We start from the raw sequence: 9555 nt of genomic DNA, 5'->3' as shown, positions 1-9555 counted from the left end.
ATTAGCGCCATTGAAAGTAATGGCAAAAACTACAATTACTTTTGCACCAATCTAATAGCACATTCACACTGTGGAATATGATACAGCAAGGAAAAATAAACCAAGTACAAGTTCACTCATTCACACGAATAAATCTCACAAATATAATGAAGAGGGAGAAGGCAAGACCTACACGTAGGGAAAAGTAAAAAAGGACATTATTTAGAGAGGAATATCTAGGCTGTAAAGCTATAAAGAAAGCAGGACAAAGTCAGAACAGTGATTCCCTTGGGAAGAGAAGGATCAGCTGGGCTCAGAAAGGGGATGGGAGGGACTTCTGTATGCTGATTGGGGTCTGTCTCTTGCAGGGCTGTTGGTTCTGTGAATTTTCACTTTAAAATTATTCACAAAATCACCATGTGGGCCAGGTGTGGTGGCTTATGTCTATAATCCCAGCACTTTGGGAGGCCAAGGTGGTCAGATCACCAGAGGTCAGGAGTTCGAGACCAGCCTGGCCAACATGATAAAACCCTGTCTTTACTAAAAATACAAAAATTAGCTGGATGCGGTGGCGTGTGCCTGTAATCCCAGCTGCTCAGGAGGCTGACGCAGGATAATTGCTTGAATCCAGGAGGCAGAGGTTACAGTGAGCCGAGATCGCGCCATTGCACTCCAGCCTGGGCAACAGAGCAAGACTCCGTCTCAAAACAAAACAAAAAAGCAAAAAACTGCCGCGTGCTTTTTTTGCACTTTTCAGTATGCCTGAAATTTTCCAGGACAGAAGAAGGAAAAAGTATGCAAGGAGAGACCATAAAACAGTAGCCATGCTTATCTCTGGAAGGTGAGATTCCTGGCCGTTTCCACCTTGATGTTATTATTAAATAAAACCATCACCATTTATGAAGGTTTGCGAAGGGCCATTGCTTGACAGCTGTTATCTAATTTCAACCTCATGACAATTTTGAAGAATAGCTTTTGTCCATCCCCTTTTCACACCTGAAAACCCGAAGGAAGAGACAGTGGTACTCACGCTCCTGTCCCTCTGAAGAGCTAAGCCCTTCGACGCTTTTACGTAAAGAATGACCATATATGACTGGAATGCTGTGCAGAAAGGAGGAAGCGGCTATCGGCTGTCACAGTGGCTGAGCTTAGGGCAGATTCCAGGCCTGCCTGGCCCTAGGTGACAAATGGTGGGGCCACCATGGTTTTGGGGCCATTCAGGGGGCTGGTTCCTTACAAGCAGGTTGTAAAGCACTTTAGAGGCCAATTGGCACCAGGACAAGGAATTGCACCCTTGAGGTGGTTCGTGACCCCATAAATTGCCCAGAGGTGGGAGGCAGCTGGGAGGCCCGGGAAAAGCACCAGCCAGGTTGTTGGAGGCTGCTCCTTTCCCAAGGTGCAGCATTCCATGGGGTGATGGCCCTCAGGCCCCGGGAGAGGGAGAGGAACCTGGAGGAAAAGTGGAAACAGACAAGACCCCAGTGGAACGGGCCGGGCAGCAGGCACTCCAGGACATTGTGAGTCAGGTACCTGCCCTGCTGGGGCCTCTCCCTGAGTGCCTGTGGAGACTCTGTAGGCCTGCAGCAAAGGGGGTTTAGGTTTCAGAGCGCACGCACATCAGAGGAACCACATCAAGAGCCTGCAGCTTCCAGGTGTGAATAAACCTATGGGGAGCACTGGCGCTGGGCGTGGTGGGCCCTGGGAACGGTTTAGATTCCAAGGTAACCCGATAAGCACTGGCTAACACCTGCACTCACTACGTGGAATATACAGAAATATCCATCCCCATCCCCTTCCCGTGGGGAGCCGTGGCCTCGATTTCATGCTTGGGGTGCACCTACTTACTGTCTGCAAAGTCCCGGCTGCGTCCACCATCAGAGGGGGAAGGAACCCTGTGTTTCTGAGGGGAAACTGAGGCCCAGAGAGCAAGCTTGACTCTCCGAGGCCAAGCAGAGCTGGGACCCAAGGCTCTCCAACTCCTGCCATCCTGCCACCCCACTGCAGGCATCCGTCTTCTCTGAACTTTTCGGCTTTTGAGGGAGTGCCGCCAAGGGGCTCCCGGGCACAGGGCGTGTGGCTCTCCCTGCCTCACAGGAATGTTGCAGGGGTGGAATGGTATGGGCAGAATGATGTGCCCATCGTGCCATATGACTCTTAGAACAACAGGACAAAATTGCAGGTCCCTATTTAGCCTTGTGTTAGGTGTTCGTCCTGGGCCAGCTCAAAGATCACACAACTGCATCCTCTGCTGCTTGACGGGCTGCTCTCCATGGCGCCGGATGGGTGCTCGTGGTGGGCCTGGCTCTGAGGCATCTCCCGGACAGAGCCGTCCTGGATGCAGAACACATGCCCCGCCTGCTCCCAGGGTCCTGCCCAGCCTGTCTGTCCAGGCCAGGCCCAGGGATGTGGAGACCAGGGCCAGAGTTCCACATATCCAACTGCTGCACTGCACTGGCCCTGCCTGCCCATGGAGGGCGCCGCAGACGAGCAGGGCAGGTACCGGGCGGTCAGAGCCACTATGAGGGTGGCACACCCTAGGGCTGAGGACCCTGAACTGAAGGCAGCTGATGAGAGGGAGAGGTCATGGAACAGGAGCCGGGGAGCATCCTACGGCTAGAGCCGCAGGTGTAAGAAGTGGGGCTGGGAGTGGAGGAACCAGAGTCAAGCCTTTGAGAGAGACGGGTATCACCAGGAGGGGGAGGCTGGCAGGTGCTCTGCCCTCGCAGTATCTGCAACAGAGAAAAAGGTGCCCCTCACTCTGGGCATGTAGCTTGGCAGGCAGTGGGAGGCTGGGCATCATCCAGGAGGGGCCCTGGTACAGCAACTTGCACAGCTGTACCAGGCTGGCCTGCCAGGCCTGTGTGCGTGTGTGTGTGCATATGGGTGCAGATTGTCCAGAGAAATGCCCCATGTGTGCACACACTTGCACACTCAGTCTTGCACACAAGCCCAGGAGAAAGACTGCCAGAACACTGGGACCCTGGATGTTCCCCGGGCCAGTTAAGCTCAACAACGCTTCTCTAGCCTGGTTGGTGGGGCCGGCTTGGGAACTGGGAGAGACAATGGCTCTAGAGCCCCCCAGGAGCTTGGATTTACTCTTCCTCATGTGTAGAAAGAATGACATGCTCCTCGTGCCATATGACCCTCAGAACAACACTACAAAACTGCAGGTGCTATGACTGTCCGAATTTTGCAGATGAGGAGACCGAGGCTTGCAGATGTTTGCAGTTGCCCAGATCCAGGTAGCAGGTAGGAGGTTGGAACGGCAACAGTAGCGGCTGCTGCAAGATGAGCCTCAAATCCATGAGAGGGGGTGCTGGGGTCCTCCTGGGCTGGCTTTGGTATCTGCATGCCTTTCTGTGCCTTGGGAGCTTATGTACAGAAAGAGTGACCAGCAGAACGCTGGCTGCAGGGGGATGTTCTGCAGGTTCCAGGCACATGAGGGGCTGTCTCCACACTGCATCTTCGGGCGTTTTCTAGTTGGCCATTTGCAGTGAGTCCCTCGGGTCTGAGTCACCAGGGATCAGGTTTAAGAGCTGAGGGTCAGAGGTTACCAAGGCACCCATGCCAGGCCAGAGAGCTGACCTTTATTTGACCAAGTCGAAGGACCCCCAGGACCCCAAAGAGGGGCTTCAGGCCCCTGGCCGCCATCTGAAATGATGCTTGGGGGTTGATCCTAATCGTCCCTAATTTAGGGGCCAAATGGTCAATTAAGGGTCTATTTGAGAGTCAGAGAAGCAGAAGGTGAACTGAGGAGACAGATGAGAGGCAGCTGATGCTGCCATCGGAGCTAGGCATGGGTTCTGCCGGCCAGCACAGGCCTTCTCCCCTGGCATTAGGGGCCTGGGCCTTGTTGTCAGCACCCCCGAGAGACCCGACGGCAACATTCCCTGAGGTCTGCTAGCAGCCAAGTGCCTGGCAACATGCCCCATTGCCATTTCTTCAGTTAATACTCAAATAAGCTAAATATCTACCGAGTACCTCAGTAACCGGTCAAACACCAGTCTAGGTGCTAGGGACTCATCAGGGAGCGAAGTCAAGTCCCTGCCCTTGAGGAACTGTAATTCTGGAGGAGGGGGTGGGGACTGAAAGATAACTAAGCAGCTAAGTGTGCAATACATCAGGTGCTGCTGCCTTCCCAAGCTTAGTGACTTCACACAAAACCCTAGTATTGCTCACAATTCTGTGCACAGGAACTGGGGACTCAGCAAGGTCAGCTTGTGACCACTCTACCTGCCCGCTGGTCTCCCTCTAAGATTTCCATCCTCAGGAGGCCAGGCTGGGTCGGAGGTCCGAGGTGGCTGCCCTCCTCCATCAGGGACCCCAGGGCTCTTCTACATGTGCCTCTCTCCACAGCAGGGCTACTTGAGATTGGGCTCCGGTCACAGATCTGTGGGGTCCTAGAGGCCTTGTAAGAACCCTGGCTTTTGCTCTGAGCAAGAGGGTCCCAGAGTGTAAAAGCACAAAGGCAGCTGCACTGAGTGGGGAGGGGCACAGGTGGACTCTGATGGTGGCTGGGACCAGGGATGGTCAGATTCTGCCTCCATCCTGCAGGGTGAGGGGACAGGGCCTGCTGCTGGACAGGGCTTCTGGCCTGGGAGCTGGAGGGTGAAGTGGCTGAGTCCTCAGCTGGGAGATGGGTAAAAGGAGTAGGTTTGAGTGGGAGGTCCTGGCACAGTTTGGACTTGTGGAGTTGGAAGTCCTGTGAGACATCCATGCAGCAGTCTCCGGGGCAGCTGGAAGCAAGAGTCTGGAGTCCAGGGAGACAGACATTCTGGGTCACCAGAGTCAATGAATTTCAACTGAAGGGCATTGGGAAGTGTATTAGTTCATTCTCACACTGCTAATAAAGATGTACCTGAGACTGGGTAATTTGTAAAAGAAAAAGGTTAATTGACTCACAGTTCCGCATTGCTGGGGAGGCCTCAGGAAACTTACAATCGTGGCGGAAGGTAAAAGGCACTTCTTCACAGGGCGGCAGGAGAGAGAACGAGAGCCAAGCAGAAAGGGAAGCCCCTTATAAAACCATCAGGTCTTGTGAGACTTGTTCACTACCACGAGAACAGTATGGGGGAAACCACCTCTGCAATTCAATCATCTCCCACTGGGTCCCTCTCACAACACATAGGAATTATGGGAGCTACAATTCAAGATGAGATTTGGGTGGGGACACAGCCAAGCCATATCAGGGAGCCTGCCTGCCCGGTGAGCATGAGGGAGAGGGGTCAGACAGAGCTGCAGCCCTGCGGCCTTGGGAGGTCAGCGAATGCAGAGAGAGCAGCACGGGGGACACAGGAAGAGGTGACCGGGGCCAAGAGGCACCCACACAGTGTGGAGCCCGTTGGGGGTTGAGGGGTGATCAGAGGTCCTGCAGACTGAGGACTGAGGAGCAGCTGCTGATGTGCCAAGAGCAGGTTGGGGATCCCAGGGAGGGGCCGGCCTGGCTGTGTGGGTTCCACGGAGCTGCAGGAGAGAGGGGCAAGTGTGGAGCCTCGTCCTGGAGCTGGACACAGGTGGGAGCCAGGACAGATGGGGGCCAAGCCTCTGGGCCTGTGGACAGGAGGCAGGGGGTGAGGAGGGGCCATGCATACAGGCTGTCTTTGGAGGAGAGGAGGCATGAGGGGAAAGAATCTTCTAGAAGGTTCTACAGACCAGAGGTTAAGCCACTTCTCCAAGGTCACACCGCAAGAAAGGGGCCCTGTGTGGACTGGACCTCACGCCTCAAGGCCAGGGGCTAGAAAAGCCTGGGCTCACCTGAGGGCTGTGGAGTGAAGCCCGTGGAGGCATGGCGGCTGCCTCCTCCTCTCTGTGCTCTAGCCTCCAGGCCCGCCTCACCTCCGATCTCTGGTGTCCTGGCCACCACAGAGATCCTGCCCAAGCACAGACCCGTGGCAAACCTGTGGCGGGGACTGGCGATCTCCAGCTAGGAATGGCTGTGGGAGGCCCTGGATCTGGCCACCTGTGACTGTGCCTGGCATTGCTGGTCTCTGCCCTGGCGGCCCCTTCCCTGGGTCACTGGCCCTAACCTGGTTCCTGTCAGGGATCCCCTGAACTGAGGGGCTGCTGCCTCAAAGGTGCCCCTCCATCCTTGGGCCATGCATCCACCGTTGGCTTCTGGTTACACCCCTGCCTCCTCACAAGGCCATGGGGGCCTTGATGACTGCCCCCCACCTGGGCTGGGTGCTGGTCTGGCCCCCAGAGACGCTTCACTAAGTGCTTGCTGGGCAGGTGACAGCCTCGGCGCATCTCCCATGTAGAGGAGGCAGAGCGCGTCTGGGTGGGAGGTCAGCCCTGCCCGCTTCCATTTGCCAAGCTGGGGCTAGGTCTCCTTGCTCCTGGTAGGACCTCCGACATCCTCGCCATCCATGGAGGCAGAGATGGGACAAACAGGTCTGGCGTTGGTGTTCCCCAGCATCAGCCAGGCCTGGAGGGATGGGGTAGACCCTGGCTTAGGGGTGGAAGGTTCTGGGGGGTCCACCAGGTGAGGCTACTTATATACCACTCACATCCTATAGGTATGGACTGGGTGGGTCCCTTCTGCACGTGCACAGAGGCTCTGGGGCTTTGTTTTTTGTGCGTTTTGTTTGTTTGTTTTCTGAGACACGGTCTGGCTGTCACCCAGGCTGTAGTGTGGTGGGGCAATCACATCCAATTGCAGCCTCAACCTCCTGGGCTCATGTGATCCTCCCGTCTCAGCCTCCTGAGTAGCTGGGACTGGTCACCTTACTTGTCACACGAGCAGTGAGCCTGGGTGGGATCCTCTCTTTAGGTATCAGTGCACCTGCCTCTCAGGGCTGTACTTAAGACTCCCTTGGGAAACATCTTTCTCTACATTGAGAGGAAGACCCTCAATGCATCCATATACGACAGACAGGACCTCTCACCTAATACTTAGACGACAACTTGACCAGGGAACATCACCACCTCCCCCAAAAAACAAAACATATACACACTTTAGTCACAGGTAAACCCAGCTCAAGAGGGGCCCCCAGTCCTGGCCACTGGATAGGGGGAAGGAGGCCTGGCTTGGCCCCGTCTCTGCTCTGTGATCAGCCCACTCTCCCGGTTCCCCCAACCCCTTGTCTGTTCCTTGAACTGTGAGTAGCTTTGTGGTTTGGGGGATCTTATATGTTGCTCTGTGATTGAAAGTGATTTGTTTTGGCCGAAAGTAATTTGTTTTCCAGGCTAATTCAATTATCCCCAGGAGGGCTTCCTACCTGGGGCCCAGGCTACCTGCTATTACCATCAATTACCATAAAGACCCTCTTCAAAGGGTAGGACCCCTGAGGTTGGCCCATTAGGGCAGGGCTGAGCCCCTGAGGGCCAGCAATAAACTTTCTGATGTTAAATGATGGCTAAAGTGTCAGACGCAGGTGATGGGGAGCTGGGGCCAGGGCCGCTGTGGCTTATGAGGGTGAGATGCCTACTTATTGAAAACCCGGTCTCTGTGGGGTTTCTGCAGCCCCCAGCAGGGACACCCTGAGCCAGCCCTGGAGTAACAGACAAGGTCCATCTACACTTTCCTATACGAGGCTCCCAAAGTGGGAAGGCCCTCGGAAATCTCTCCCAAATCTTGTCAACAACCCAAGAGGCAGGGGGGATTTGTGCCCATTTTACAGGTAAGGAAACTGAGGCTCAGAGAGGTGAAGGGAACTGCCCAGGCCACTCAGAGAGAAGGTGGAAGATTACAGTATTGAGAGGTAGGCCCAAGTACCCCCCACTCCATCCGGAGACCTCCTAGATGTAATGGTTGTTAGGCACGTGCCCAATCTCTTCAGCCTCAGAGTGTTTGGGTCTGAGGTTGGGCTTGTGATTATCTCCCAAAGGGAATCAACCCAATGACTCACTGGCCGGGTCTAACAGCCCCAGTACCCTGCACAAATGACTGGGCTCCATGGGGCATCAGAAGCCAGAACAGGAGATGAATCTGTCAAGCAGTTGGGCCTCCTTTAAGCAGATATTTCAGGAGCGGCAGGATCCTGAGGGCTGTGCTGTGATCCCGCACATGTGGGCAGGACCACGGCAGGCATCTGACTGCGAGGAGTAGCTGAGACTTCACTGGCAAACAGCTGGTGTCCAACTCTGCCAGCTGGGTCCCGTCCCCTGCGGGTGCAGGGACATCAGCCTGGTGACACCCTCTATGTTTTCTCCCAGCTCTTCCCAAGGGAGTCAGTGGATCTCTGGAAACATTCTGTGGGGGCCTAAAGCCTTGACCCTGGGGGCCAGTGAACCATATAAACATTAAAAATCCTAGGAAAGGAAAGGAAGAGGGAAAGAAAAGGAGAGAAAAAGGAAGAGAGAGAGAAGGAAAGAAAGGAGAGGGAAAGAGAGAAAGGAAAGAAAAGAAAAGATAGAAAAAAGGAAGAAAAAAGGAAGGAAGGAGAGAAGACAGAAAGAAAGAAGAAAGAAAGAAAGAAAAGAAAAGAAAGAGAGAGAGAAAGAGAAAGAAAGAAAGAGAAAGAAAGAAAGAAAGAAAGAAAGGCCGCTTTCTCCCCACCCCCTGCTACCAGAGTCCATCTTCCACTACAGCAGTGAATGTTTAGTTAAAGCCAAGAGAGGAAGAATAAGGACTTTCATAGATGCTCTGGTGGCTGGAAATGCAGTGAAGGAATGCAGGAGACAGGATGACCTTTTACAGAAAAAATTCTCCTTTCTCAGCCCACCCAAGGCTCTGCTGGCTTTTCCCGAGGCTTTCCCAAGGATTCCCCGTGAACCTCTTCCTTGTGCTCCTGTTAGAATATCTGGGAGGAAAAAGCCTGTCTGGGGACCCCTTGGCTGGGGTTTGTGCCAGGGACCCTCTCAGGTCTTCCTTGAAGATGAAATGTGTCAGCATCCAGCATCAGTGTCCTGCCCAGACTGTGGATTTCCTCCTGGCAGGTCAAGACCTAGCTCTGCTGCCCACCCACCTCACCCCACCAAAAGGAGAGTTCACTGTGGAGGTAGTGTAGATGGAGAAAGAGCAACTTGGCCATGGGATGGGGAGGGGCTACATATAGTTAGTGATTGTATCTTGGGCAGGATGAGGATCATTGTTTGCTTTGATTTCATGACCAAACTTTTGGGGTATTTTATAAGATGGCTAATGTTTTCCATAATCTCTTATTACATGGTAAGCCACTCCAAAACTTAGGGGCTTAAAACATCCACCATTTTTTTTTTCTCGTAATTCTACAGTTTGGGCAGGGCTCAGCAGGGATGGCTCATCTTAGATCCATGTGGTGGGCTGGGTCACTCCCATGGGTACATTCAGCTGGGAGCTTGGTTGCAACTGAAAGTTCCAAGATGGCTTCATCCACATGCCAGGTACCTCGGTTGGGCTGGCTGGACAGGCTGGGAGCTGGCTGGGCATTCTCATTCTCATTATTTCTCTCTCTCTCTCTCTCTCTCTCTCTCTCTCTCTCTCTGTTCTCCTGCATGGTCTTTTGCTACATAGTCTTTTCAGCAGGGTGGCTGGACCTTTTCACCTGATGCCTCAAGTCTACAAGAGAGAGACAGTAGAAGCTGGCACAGGTGAAGGTGTATGTGTGTGCTGGAGCCAGTGTTATTGGGAATGGCAGCAGCAACAACAATAACAAG

This window comes from Trachypithecus francoisi, unplaced genomic scaffold (assembly GCF_009764315.1).
Source record: "Trachypithecus francoisi isolate TF-2019V2 unplaced genomic scaffold, Tfra_2.0 Lachesis_group8, whole genome shotgun sequence".
In the NCBI taxonomy this organism is placed as follows: Eukaryota; Metazoa; Chordata; class Mammalia; order Primates; family Cercopithecidae; genus Trachypithecus; species Trachypithecus francoisi.
Note: the sequence above shows the minus strand (reverse complement) of the source record.